This window comes from Adiantum capillus-veneris, chromosome 19, assembly GCF_014529385.1.
Source record: "Adiantum capillus-veneris isolate H3 chromosome 19, ASM1452938v2, whole genome shotgun sequence".
Taxonomy (NCBI): domain Eukaryota; kingdom Viridiplantae; phylum Streptophyta; class Polypodiopsida; order Polypodiales; family Pteridaceae; genus Adiantum; species Adiantum capillus-veneris.
Window position 1 is genome coordinate 109,745,619 of NC_140949.1, and position 9,946 is coordinate 109,755,564.

Genomic DNA, 9,946 nt, shown 5'->3' on the forward strand with positions numbered 1-9,946 from the left:
AATGGAAGAGTCAATGTGAAATCTGTTGTTTACTACACTTGTCACAAGATGGGACATACAACTAATAAGTGTCTTGAGTACTTTGCTCACATTTTGTTGAGGAGATTGAAAAAGATAGTGATCATCAAATGCACAACATGGAGATGGATGTCAAGATTGCGAATACTTTTGAAGATAGCAATCAAGAACCTCAAGATAACTCAGACTACTAAGATCACACATGTACTCACACTTCTTAGCTACATAGTCTTTTACATATGCAAATTAAGATTGGTGATGATGCTTTTAAGTTATGACACGATGATGTGAGCACACATGAATTTATTTCTACACATATCATATAAAAGTTGAAATTGTATATGACTTGCACGAATTATAAAGGAAAAGTAGATTTCCAAGGAACCAAAATAAATTATGTGTACATGGAAAAAAAATTGCAATATCAATTAAGAGACTTCGTTGAATCACAAGATTCTCTTAATAGCACCATTAAAAAACATAGATTTAATTTTGGGTATGCCTTGGAGACATCAATTTAATCCAAAGATTGACTATGATAAGCATACACTCATTGCCACACATAATAAAAAAATCCTTCACATTACAATCTAACCAAAAGCTAGAATTAAAATCTTTTTTTAGTTACACTCAAGATAAAAGGTTAGCTTAAAAAGATAACAAACTATTTTTGGTTCTAATCAATGAAATTGAAACACACAAAAACCAATTGTCTCCTTCTTAAAAAAAAAATATGAAATATAAAGAAATTTTTGTTGAAGATTTACCTTCCGGATTATCTCCTTCTAGAGTGAAAGACCATACAATAGAGTTGATTACAGGGAGTGCACCACCTTATTGAGCACCATATTGTCAAAATCAAATTGAACAAAGATAAATTCAACATCAAATTGAGGAGTCATTAAATCGTAATTTAATTAAGCCAAGTAGTTCACTTTGTGGTGCACCAGTTTGCTTAGTCAAAAAGAAAAATGATACTTATCGTTTGTGCATTGACTATAGAGCACTTAATAAAATAATGATAAAGAATCATTTTCTAATTCCTCGCCTTGATGATTTACTTGATAAATTAAGTGGTGCATTCATTTTTTGTATGATGGATCTTAAATGTGGATATCATCAAGTACGTATGAGAAAAGTGATGTTCATAAAACTACATTTTGAATACAATTTGGTCATTATAAATTTGTTGTAATGCCTTTTAATTTAACAAATGTACCTATTATATTTTCATGCAAGATGAATTGCATCTTTTTCAAGCATCAAGATTATGTTGTGGTTTTCTTTGATGACATTTGGGTTTTTAGTAAAAATGAAAAAGACCATTTGCACATTTGGAGTTGGTGTAATTTTTAAATTGTTATATGAAAACCAATAGTATTTGAATCCCGAGAAAAGCTTATCTTCAAAATTGAGATTGGATATATAGATCACATTGTCTCTCGCAAAGGAATCCGTGTGGATCCTAAGAAGACTCAATGCATAAAGAAATGGCATAGATCCCAAATATATTCATGACATTCATTCTTTTATTGGTTTGTGTAGTTATTATAGAAAATTCATTCAAAATCTTTCTTACTTAGCTTTACCAATTTTGAAACTTTTGAAAAAGAACATATTTTTTACTTGGCCTGACCAATTGATTCAAAAATCTTTTGAGACACTCAAATATGCACTCACACATGTCCTTGTCTTACAAATTTTTGATTTCAAAAGACCCTTCCTTTTGGTTATGATTGATGCTAGTGGGCATAGTATTGGTGTTGTATCAATGCAAGATAATCATCCTATTGTATATGAAAGTAGAAAGTTGAAGTCCAATGAGCTCAATTATAGAACTTATGACAAAGAATCGCTAGTTTTAAATTGTTGTGCATGCTTTGAAATTGTGGAAACATTACTTGATGGGATCTGAATTCGTGATTAAAAATGGTCAACAAATCATTCATCATTTTCTTTCACAACTTATTATCTTTGATTGTCACATTAAGTGGACATTATTCATTCAAAGTTTTCTTCTACTCATTCAATATAAACCAGGACATGAAAATAAGATTGCAAATACACTAAGTTGCATGCAATTGATTAATAACCTTTTTGTTGTGTCTGCTCAAACTTTTTAAAAAATGATTGATATTGATGCTCATGACTCTGCATTTCCTGACATTTATGCTTACTTCTACAACCATACATTTTTTTTCATGCACAATACTCTTTTCATGATAGGTATTTGTTTTTTGAAAAGTGATTATGTGTCATGAACCACCTTATATAGGCCACCGTGAGATTGCCACAATTATTCATATAGTAGAATCTCAATTTTATTGGCCCTCTCTTAAAAAAGATGTTGTTTTATATGTAGCACAAATTTGTTTGGTCAACAAATCAAACGTCACCATTGTAAGAAATATGGTTTGTTGATGCCTTTACCTATTGCCGACTCTCCTTGGCCACACATTTCTATGGATTTTATTATTGGATTGCACTCACTCGTGCACAAAATGATATGATTTGAACCATCATAGATATATTTAATTTCTCCCTTGTAAGAAGACACTCTCAGCTAAGCAAGTAACTCATGAATTATTTCTTAAGCATATTTTTGTTTTGCATGGAATGCATAAATCTATCATATCTTATCAAGATAGACTTATATCAGGACACTTTTTACAAATTTATGCACTCAAATAGACTTCACTTCTACATTTCATCCGGAATCTAATGAACAAACCAAAGTGACCAATAGCACCATTCTAGATCTTTTACAAGCATACACTCATGAGAGGCTAGGAACTTGGGACAAATAAATTCACTTGATTCAATTTGCATACAAGAACATTTCTCATTCATCCACAGAAAAATGTTCATTTCAAATTGTATATGGGTACTCGTTGCCTATACCTTTGTCTCACAATTCTCATAAAGTACTATATGTTGAAGAAATCGCTTGAAAACACATCCAAATCTTGGAGCAAGCAAAAAAAGAAATTCACAAAGCACAACATGAATATATCAAACAAGCAAATAAAAAGAGAGAACCCATGGAATTCAAAGAGAGATATTTTGTGATGCTTCGCATTGACAAGAGACATCTTAAGAGCGTAGAGACTTTTTAGAAGAAGATTGTGAAATCCTTGTACCTAAGATCATCATAGACCATCAAGACACTTTGACACGTAGTAGTATGTTGCATCATAAGTATTTTCTTAAGCAAAAGAATCATGGCCTTGAAAGCGTCAAGTGGATGCCTGAGTGGTTTTCCGCTCTTATCCTAGTAACTTGGAGTCATATCAAGCTTCTAGAAGTTTAAATTTTTTCTCTTTACTTGAGATTTGCCCTCTGGCTGATGACTGTGGTATTTCATGCCTAAGGTTCTACTTTTGTCAATTCATTGAGTGGTAGATGCTAAGGTTCACCGTTTGACTGTTAGTCTGTGGTATTTGATACCTGAGGTTAGCCCTTTGACAACTATCAAGTATCTAGTGCATCATTTAGAGAAATACTTGAAGCCCTTTGAATAGTGTAAAAGGTAACTTCTTTTCACTATTGTCATGCTCTTCTTGTCTTTGTTAGAGGCCCAATAACAAAGATCTCTTTCCTCTTTGTAGATATTTGGATACGTGGATTGCACATACCTTTTTGGTTTCTGCTTTCAGGATATTATTATAAGCAATGCAAAGTTCCCTCTGAGCACTTTACTTGATCCAACATATATCGTGTAGAGATCTACCTTGTGTCCACACAAATTTTGAAGATTCTTGGTTTTTTCTTTTTTTTCAAATGAGAGTAGTTTCTTCCCTATCAAGGATGTTATCAGTATTATTAATTTTGGACATTTTATCAATTTTGCTTATGCTTTATTCTAAAAAAATACTCAAAGAAGCAATGTAAATAGAATTGTCCTTTATCTACTATTCTTAGAGTTTAAGTGAAAAGAAATCAATTCTATTTTTGGGTGCATGCATGAAGAGAGAAAGGGAATCTCAAAATCGGTCTTCGCACGCACCATAAATTTTCAGCAGAAATCATCCTCTTGAGTCTTCACGAGAAAGACGAGCGCTTTGAGAGCATCCTAAGCAGGTGACCTGCTATTCGATAACTCCCCTTACAAAGCGAACAGAGCCATCCGAATCTTCATCAGAGAATAGTTGCAAAAGATACACTTTTGTCCTCTTTTATGCTAATTTTCTCTCTTAGTCATGGCATACACTCTCTTAATTGTGTAGCTCATGCTCTCTTATCTTTAATATATTTATACTATTGTAATTCATGATCCATGAGATGAATAAAGAGGCGAAAGGCAAATATTAGTTTGTACCTAGTATGGTGTCTAGTGTTTTGATTCTTATTTATGTTGCTCTCTTTGTGTGTTGTGATTATTCAATCAATCGTTTTGCTGAATTTATTTTTATTTAATGAATCAAAGTTGTGTTGAAAGTTTTGGGGAGATTTTAGGAAGCCAAAAAAAGCATAAGCGTTTGGGTTTACAGGGTGCTTCCCTTACATAGATGAGACATAGATAAACAGATCCGCATAACAAAAAATAGAGCCATTGTGTGTACCTAGCCCACCCCCAAATACCCTCAACACAATAGCACATACCTTCAATACATCAAGAAGATCCACACACTCCAATCAACACACATAACTGCCACCATGCTGATTTCGATAGCTCCCACCCATCCGTGATGCATGCCCAATGCCGCTCAAAGTCTTCACGAATCACCATGAATCCCCAACCTCTTATGATTCCATCAACACCTAAGATCCACAGCTCAAGAACCAGCCAGCTAGTAGCACCTACAACATCATCAAAACCTGGCTTTCTCAAGAGCTAGTCCATCAATGTGCACACGTCTCCATGAGGACATGCCATAGGCCACATGCAGGCCGCTTAGGCCTGTGATCTTCACCATGACCAGGGATGCCATTTCATCACACTGCATTCAAGACTGGAGGAGCACCCAACACTATGAAAAAAAACAAAGAGGCTCATTGGTAGAGAGGCAATCAAACAAAAGAGGTTGGGCAACCGGGTACCCCCACCCGAGGATGGCCCTTGCCGCCAGGGATTTAATTTTATGTAATTACCAAAACATTTGTGTGATCACAAGGTCTTGTTGACATATTTACATAATCATAGTTATCATGATCACAAACAAGCCGGTTCAGAGTGACCTAGAAACCCACAAAAAGCCCATCGGGCTTTTGCGGGCCTGCCGAGAAAACCCAATAGCCCGGTGGGATGCATCTTAATATATAGAGAGCCTTGATCGGACCCACTGGGTGTTTTTTATTGAGCCACACACACACACACACACGCACACACACACACGCACAAAGAGAGAGAGAGAGAGAGAGAGAGAGAGAGAGAGAGAGAGAGAGAGAGAGAGAGAGAGAGAGAGAGAGAGAGAGAGAGAGATCAATGACTACCTTTGTTGCGGGAGCTACCTAGTGTTTCCACGATTATAATGACGACTTGCATGCAAAAAAAAAACATCATTTGATACACGTACAACCACAAATAGCTCATAGATGCGTTAGCACACATGCTTTGGTTTGCAAGGAATGCTTGGCATTGTTGTGTAGCTCTTGCCAAGCCAATCATGATGGTGTAGTTAAATCTCCAACGCGATGAGCGAACAAGAAGTAGCATTGGGATGAAGCTCACCTCTCTCTCTTTCTTTCTCACACAGTCAATGACAACTTAAAACTTTGATTATGATTAAGTTCTCTTTACAAAATGACCTAGGTACCTTATTTACTGAGGCTACCATAGGTTAAATCAAAATAGAGTTCAAGGGGTCAAACGGATTTGTATTTACAATCTGGAAGTGCCATTGCACCCTGGCTTCTACAACTAGAATAACTACTATTATAAATGATGTTTTTAACCATAATCCGTATCATTTCATAACTATCAAAAAATGATACTTTGCTATGGAAATTAAGTTATGTCGTGTTGTTGACCCATGGGTCAACATTCCCCCCCTTCGAATTCATTTTGTCCCTGAAATGACCTCATCGTCAATGTCGGTGCGGTCTTTGTTGTTGTTTTTCTTTCTTGTGCTTTATGTCCTTCACATCCAAACCCCGAGCTGCAACATCTGTTGTTGTCATTATAGGGCTATTGCCAGATCTAAATTCAGAAAGAAGCCAATCTTGTTCAGCTTGACTCTTATCATCATGGATCGATAAAGCTGCAAATTCATCCATTAGTTGTCTAGTAACTTGATCCACTACAAGAGGTTATGTACACTTGTGATGCTTTTAGCAACGGAAATACATTGGATTTTAATACTCCCCGGTGTCGCTAACAGCGTCACTACGGAAACGTTGCTAAAACCGTCGCTATATAGCAACGTGTATAGCAACGCATATAGTGACGATCATAGTGATGATTACAGTCCTTCTGTAGCACCGCTTATAGCGATGTAGCAGAACCTTATATAGAGACGCTTATAGCGACGCCCGAGAGTAAAAAAATTTGGGTGGCAGGGCATTCCCATCAACCATATTGAATGTTTCCATAATAGAGTAAACCTAAATGAATCCAAGATAAGCCCAGATTCACCTTTGAAAGAAAGTGCAAGGTATAGACCCAAAGTAGTCACCCACAAGATAATATAACCATTAACTCCATCATGCATAGTATTGTTTGCAGAATAAAGATACAAAACTTGGACGAAAGTAAATTGACGAAAGTAAATCAATGACAATTATACACATCATAGGAAAAATCACTTGATTGTTAAGCTTTGCAAATGTAATAGTTACAACACAATTGTCATTATTGAGAAAATACATGGTTTTCCAATAGTTATAAAAAGACGTTTACACGTCATCTCATTATACATGCTATGACAAAAGGAAACTAATGCTATTTGGCTATGGCTAGACTGACATTGTCTAATCAGACGTCTCATCGCATCCAAGCGATGTATCTGTCGGATTTTGCATAAAAAAACAATAAGACTTTTTGTAAGTATAAACATATAAGTACAAAACAATCTATTTTCTTAGCTTATCATTAAAATACAACAAATGTAAAAGAGTAAAGTGAAGTATTAACCATGCCGCCACGGGAACTCAAAATGTCCTTCAAGGCGTTTAAGGCCTTTCTGCCTGCGCACTCACGCTCGTACGGTGTGGGGTCACGTCTTGTCATCGACCACTGTTCAAAGCATACAAAGAATCCAATATGTTAGAATTTAAAAGTACAAATAGATGTAACTACCAAACCTAAAGAGCAATGCAAAAGCACTTACAAAATCTGCCTCAAATGATGCCCACCCACCGCTCCGCAAGTGGTGCGAGCTCCCTGTCTCTACTCGCGCTTTGGCTCCGTCCGATTTTGTTGCTTCCACTTGTCAGGATTCTCGCGTGCTGCTCGCTTCGCATTCTTCCAATCTTCTTTGGCCAGCCAATCTGGTATGTTCCACCTATTCTTTATTGCTTTTTGTACTTCAGAACGCTTGTGCTTGCAATATTCGCGCATTCAAACCTTCATCGGGTCTTCATTGAAGTGCTCAACCCAACTTGACACGAGAAACTCGTCATGCAGCATGCTGATGACTCTGTTTTTTAATTCATTTGGCACTTCACTCCAGGTGTTTAGTATGTAGTGTCTGAACACGTGAGACCAAAGACCGTGCATGCACGAGATCACCTTCTTTCCTTCGTCATCCAAGATGATGCCGCCGCTGATGTCGATTGAGTACGGCAAGCCCTCTCGCCTATGACGCGTGAACCTAGGTGTTTCAACAGGGGTCTCTAGCAGCATCTTGATGGGGGTACGAATGTCAGGTGTCTCCACTGGAGTCTGGGCCCTGAAGTGAGGAGTGTCAACTAGGGTACTCCAGGAGGAGTAGCTAGTGGTATGTAGCCAGGAACGACTGATAGCTGCGCAAAACCTGGCATAGATGGTAATGCCGTGGTTGGTGTGGGGCGGGCAAAGAAGGGGAAGGTAAGGAGCCTCGTCGAACACGAGGCGGTGTTGAGGCATCAGTGGCGGCATCTGCACAGCAACCGCCACCGCCACCACTAGACGAGTCCTCACAGCAACTGCCGCCACCACTAGAGTGTCGGTGCCTAGACGAGTATGAAGATTATCTCGTCGACACCGAAGCTTCAGAGCATGTTGAATGCTCCGAAACAGAGGGAGATGCTGAAGGAGTGGAACGACGTGATGGTGCTCCAGAGTGATGACGCTCCTCGTATCACCTCCTCTGTTGGGGTGACAAAGCGGAAAGAAACTCATCATCATCCATACCTGCATTAAACACACGAACATTTAATCTTAATATTGAATGGGTCATATATGACCTCCGTGGACGATAATGCTATCTATCTATCTATCTATCTATCTATCTCTCTCTCTCTCTCTCTCTCTCTCTCTCTCTCTCCACCACAAGAATCCCTATCTCTATTATCTATAAATGTTGAGATAGGGATAATAGAGATAATAGAGATAGGGATTCCTGTGGTGGAGAGAGAGAGAGAGAGAGAGAGAGAGAGAGAGAGAGAGAGAGAGAGAGAGAGAGAGAGAGTATATTCAGCCATGAGCTCTCCCTACATACCTTCCTCTCCCAACCACGATGTGGACTCTCTATTGTGACGCTCATTTCAGCCATTTTTGAGCATAGAGAGTCACTTATGACCTCCACTCACACCACGTGACATGTTCATTTGGTCCCATAGGTCATATTTGACCTTCGAGGATGATAATAGAACTATCTCTCTCTCTCTCTCTCTCTCTCTCTCTCTGTGTGTGTAACGTTCCTAGGCCGCCCTCTGCATCCGTACCTACCAATCTCCCAATCTCCCTCAACCTATCATGTGGCCAGCCTGTACATTGGCAGTTGAAAGCTTGGAGCGGCTTGGGTGACCTACTTCAGGGTGCCCTTACAACTTCTGGCGCTACTGTCGTAAGCCTGGAGTTAGACAAGGTTGTGGGGACTACTCTTGTCAATCTTTATTGCAAGTGTAACCACTTAAGGAAGGATTTAGTGTGTTTGAAAACATCAAGGGTTGCAATATTATTTCATGGAATGCATTGCTTACTAGCTATGTGCAGAATCAGCAATGGCTTCCCACCCTTAGTCCTTTTGCCCGATTGAGAAAGGAGGGAGTGAAGCAAGACCACATTACTTTATTGTGCATCATGAAAGCTTGCGGTAGTTTAGGCTCCACTGAAGGGTGCAAGCTCTTATTTGACCAATTAAAGGAGAGCGATCTTGTTTCTGTTGTTGTTATTGGCAATGCCCTGGTTGGCATGTTTGCCAAGCGTGGGGAACTCCAGCAAGCAATTGAGGTTTTAAAAGGTTGCAAATGAGAGATGCGGTTTCATGGAGCTCCATTATTGCAAGCTTTTCCCAGCAAGGACATAGGTTTGCGGCTATGGAGGCCTTCGATAAAATGCAAGGCGAAGGCATAATGCCAAAGCAACTATCCTTTTTGTGTGTTTTAAGAGCTTGTAGCCGTTTAAGGGAGTACATTTATGGTAGGCTTGTGCATGACCAACTGATTAGAGATGGATCTCTATTAGATGGAATGTTAGGAAATACCCTTATGGATATGCATGCCAAATGTGGCAGGCTTGAAGATGCACAAAATAAAAAATAAAAAAATCCTTGAGGACTGTAGTATCTTGGAATATAACCCTATTATGTTATAGCCAACAGGGCCTTGCTGGTTCAACATTAGATCTTTTTGAAAAGATGCAAAAAGAGGGAGTTAAACCTACAGAAGTGCCATTTTCATGCATAACCAAAGTGTGTGGCAAGATAGGAGCTTTAAATGATAGGTGAGATTCTACATGATAGGATTATTAGAGAGCAGCTAGAACAGGTCATTGTGATTGGAAACTCGATTGTTGATATGTATGGGAAGTGTGGTAGATTAGATTTTACGTATAAGACCTTCAGCG